This window comes from Pteropus alecto, unplaced genomic scaffold (genome assembly GCF_000325575.1).
Source record: "Pteropus alecto unplaced genomic scaffold, ASM32557v1 scaffold10, whole genome shotgun sequence".
NCBI classification, from domain to species: Eukaryota; Metazoa; Chordata; class Mammalia; order Chiroptera; family Pteropodidae; genus Pteropus; species Pteropus alecto.
The window spans coordinates 2378833-2382465 of NW_006431210.1; the positions used below are offsets into that span (position 1 = coordinate 2378833).

General features: G+C 55.2%; 1 protein-coding gene across 3 annotated transcripts in view; it reads left to right on the forward strand.

Annotated features, from left to right (window-relative positions):
- Positions 1–643: 643 nt before the first annotated feature.
- Positions 644–3633, forward strand: part of LRRC3B (leucine rich repeat containing 3B) — an 80136-nt gene continuing 77146 nt past the window's right edge. The window contains exon 1 of one of the 3 annotated variants that reach the window (XM_015596967.1): positions 644–808. The gene's annotated coding sequence lies outside the window, so the exon portion shown is untranslated. Of the gene's footprint in view, positions 809–1024; positions 1296–2111; positions 2441–3633 lie in introns of those variants that run through there. The other 2 variants (XM_015596968.1, XM_006905708.1) reach the window with 2 other exon arrangements.

Consider the following 3633-nt stretch of genomic DNA (forward strand, 5'->3'; position numbering starts at 1 on the left):
AAACCAGCCCGCCCGGCCACCCAGGTCCGGAGTGGACAGCGGGGCTAGCAGCCGGGTGCAGATAGCGGCCGCTGCAGCTCTGGTAACGCGCGCACCCCCAGACATACGCACCCAACGCCTCCTCCCTGCGCCACGAGGATGGAGCAGCCACCCCGGCCCGGGACTGGCGCAAGGTAAGGTGCGGCCGCCTGTTGCTTTTCACAAACAGCGGTATTGTCCCTCTCGCTGCCAGCGTGCCTAGGCCGTTGCTCCCGGAACAAGTAGAGGAGAACTAGCACACCGATTTTGAGCCATGCCCCAAATCCCAGCTCCCTTTGGCGCAGACCCTTGGAGAGACACCTCCTGGCGAGGGGAAGTCGACCCTCTGCTCGCGTGCAGCCGGCTGCAGTGCGATAGTCTACAAACTTTTGTGCCCCCTCCTTGCGCGGTGCTCACCTCGTGCAGTGCAAGTTGCACGTCTAGTTCTCGCGTGCACCCTTCCCCCAGCACCCCCCTCCCTTGCCGTATACATCTGCCCATATTTCTCTGTGTGTTTTTGCCCGTCGACTTTTCACTCCCTGCAGCTCGCGCTAGAGAGGTGAGGGTTTGGGACCCAGCAGTGCTCATCCTGCCTGTAGGAGCTGGTTAGGAGCCGAGATGGTGGAATAGGAGAGGTGGGAAGTGGAGGAAGGCTGCGGCCACCCCTGGGGCTCTGTCCAGCGCGGCGGGAATCGCTTCATCTTGCATATGCCACCCCCAACTCGGTAATGAAACCCTTGGAGGGGCTTGCGGCTGTACGCCGTGGGAACGCCAAGTGCAGATCGGGTGGGTGAAGTAAGTGGTTTTGGGAGGGAAACGGTTGCTGGTGGGAGTAGGGGGGGGAAGCTGAAGCTCGGGGATAGATCTGGTTGAGCGGGAACCAAAAGCCTCTGCTAATGTGTGAGATGGGCCAGCCCCAAGCAGTCATCTACCTGATGAGGAGGAAACGGGATTTGAGTCCGGAGGGCGCTGGCCCCGGCGGGTAAATACAGATGGGGGAGGGGCTGGGTACCTGGGGAGGCACTGGAAGGCGGATTGGAGACCCGGAATGCCGGGGCCCTGGGGGACTTGGGAAGGCCTTCTGGGTGACTGGCAAGGGGCGATCTCCCTCTCCAGGAGAGACAAACCCCCCAGGGAGCTTCTGAATGCGTTGGTGTCTCGGGAGGTGACTGAGTGGTTAGATCATGGACCGGGGATGCTTTTCCTGGCTCTAAGAGGACCGTAGTCCTCTCCTTTCTCTGGCACCGGCTTCCACACCCTTCCATCTCCGCAGCCGGGTCTGTAGACCCACGCCCACCTTTCCTGCGGGGCGCTCAGGAGTTAAGGATGTTTCCATAGCCGCAGGGTGGGAAGGGGATTCCTGGCCCCCAGAGGGAGTGGTGTGTGCGAGGTAGGAGGAGAGTCCCCAGCGCCAGGCGAGTTGACAGGGTTCCAAACCGGTTGGAGGAGAGCGCTGGGGCAGGGACTACAGTAGGGGCCCCCTTTCTTCACCTCCCCTCTGCGAATCGCACCTGGGTGGAGCAAGGGAGTAGCAGAGACCCATGCTGAGCCCAGAGGTTCGTGAGCGCAGAGTTGGACAGCTAGGGGGGTGTGGGCATCGGGTGAAGGAAGACCGGGCTCCCAGACCTGAGCGCCCGCGCCGTAGGTGCGTCTGTCCGCCTTGCAGTCTCTAGGTAGATCCTTCCGGTTGTTCCAGACGCTTTGGCGGATGCCAGAAGGTTAGCCTCTTTCCTCCTTTGCACCCCAGAAATCTGGGATGGAAGAACATTTGCGGGAGGGGGCCTAGGCTGCTGTTGCAAAGAAGGGACACTCTCTCTCCGGGCTCCATTTATCCTGGTGGGGAATATCCTGGGCTGCAGAAAGCCTGGACGCACCTCATTTAACCCTTCCCACTTTGAGTTGGTGCACGCCCCTCTCCAAGCAGCGCCTTTGGCTAGGCGTCCGGTTCTCGGTTTCTTACTGTACCTATAAAAGAAGAATGTGGAGGTTGCGTGGATCTGGAACTGAGTCAAACCCTCTGGTCCACCCTGTCCAAACCTCCCACGTACAGGCTTTTAAAAGGGGCACAACCGTCTCTGTGGTTTGCCCTGTAGACGTCTCCTGCTCTCCCGTACCAGCCGTGAGAAAGCAGAGCTCAGCGTAGTCCCCTTTGGGAGCCCCACGCCTTGGCCCTTCCGGAAGAGACGTCGATTCGCCAGGGCTCTGGGGAGGAATCCTGAGTTCGGTCCTCCCATCCTGGGGCACCCCTGGAACAGCGAGTTCCCCGTCGCCCCGCTGCAAGCTTCAGAGCCTCAGGAGCGGGAACGGGGATTCCCTCCGTGGAGGCTCCGGGGGCAGCTTTTGAGCACAAAGGCCACACCCTCACAGGCCAGGCATCGGGGGAAAGAGCACTGGCTTCTTCCGAATTACCTGGATACCTGAGGTAGGACCCCGGAATTAAGTCCCTCCTTTGGCCAGATTTAGCTTCCGACGCCCCAGGGCCCATTTCTTTCCGGGTGCTTATCTCCTGGATTTGTGCTCAGGTCACTTTCCTTGCCTAGAAACAGATTGGAACGTGTCCTTTGCGAACACTTGAAGGAATACTTCATATCCGCACTAAGGCGTTTTGTTTGTTTGTTTGTTTGTTTTTTCAGATTGCTGAGCTATTCTGGGGAGAAAGGTAGTAGTAATAATAATAATCAGCGCTAGCATTTATTGAGCCCTTTACTCTGTGCCAGGCATTATTCTAGATATTTTATGCACACTTCTTTAGTTTCAATGCTCACAACAACCCTAGAAGATAAAGTTCATTTTCCCATTTTATTGGTGAGAAAACTAAGCCATGGAGAAATTAAGTTCTTTGCTCTTAGTCATCCAGCCAGTAACTGGTGGGGCTGGTTCCTTTTATGGGCGGAGAACACTGGGTGTGTCGGTAGCTCCCAGCCCTGTTAGCTACTAAAGACCCTTTATCCACAAAGAAGACTGGATGAGGCCTCCATCCCTAACTCCAGATCCCAAGGGTATACTATAAGTGCCAGCCCTTGCCTGTGAACCCCTGTGGCTGTGGCACTGGGGAAATTGATGGTACACCTGGCCTTCTCAGGGTCTGTTGGGATGCACCTTGGGTAGAATAGGATCCTCGTACTGGAAGCAGACTTAGGGAACCAGCTGCGCGCACTGGTCTTCTCTTCTGAACCTTTTGGTAAACATTCCCTTTTTAGATGAGAGGAGAAATGGGAGGAGGGATCCAAAAGTAAGCAGAGATTTGCTCTGTGGTCACAAATTGCAGAGACTGTATTCTGCAAAATCCTTTTCTAGTGATTGGACCACAAAATAGTAGAGCTAAAGGTATCTCAGACATCACCCCTCCCAATCCAGGGGCAGAGAGGAGATATGGTGAGTGCTCAAGGCCACTCAGGTGTTCCTAGTGTAACTGGTACTTAGAACCACTGTCTTCTGACCTTTGGTCAAATAAACTATGTTTTTGCATAAATACGTTGTGTTCACTGCTGCTGTTTCTCAGCATCTTAAAATTAATTAGGGGAAAATTAAGTAATTAGGAAAAAACTTGTTTGTTAAAAAAAGACTATTTTGCTAATTTTTCATAAATGCCTCAATCAGCACAATCAAAAAAAA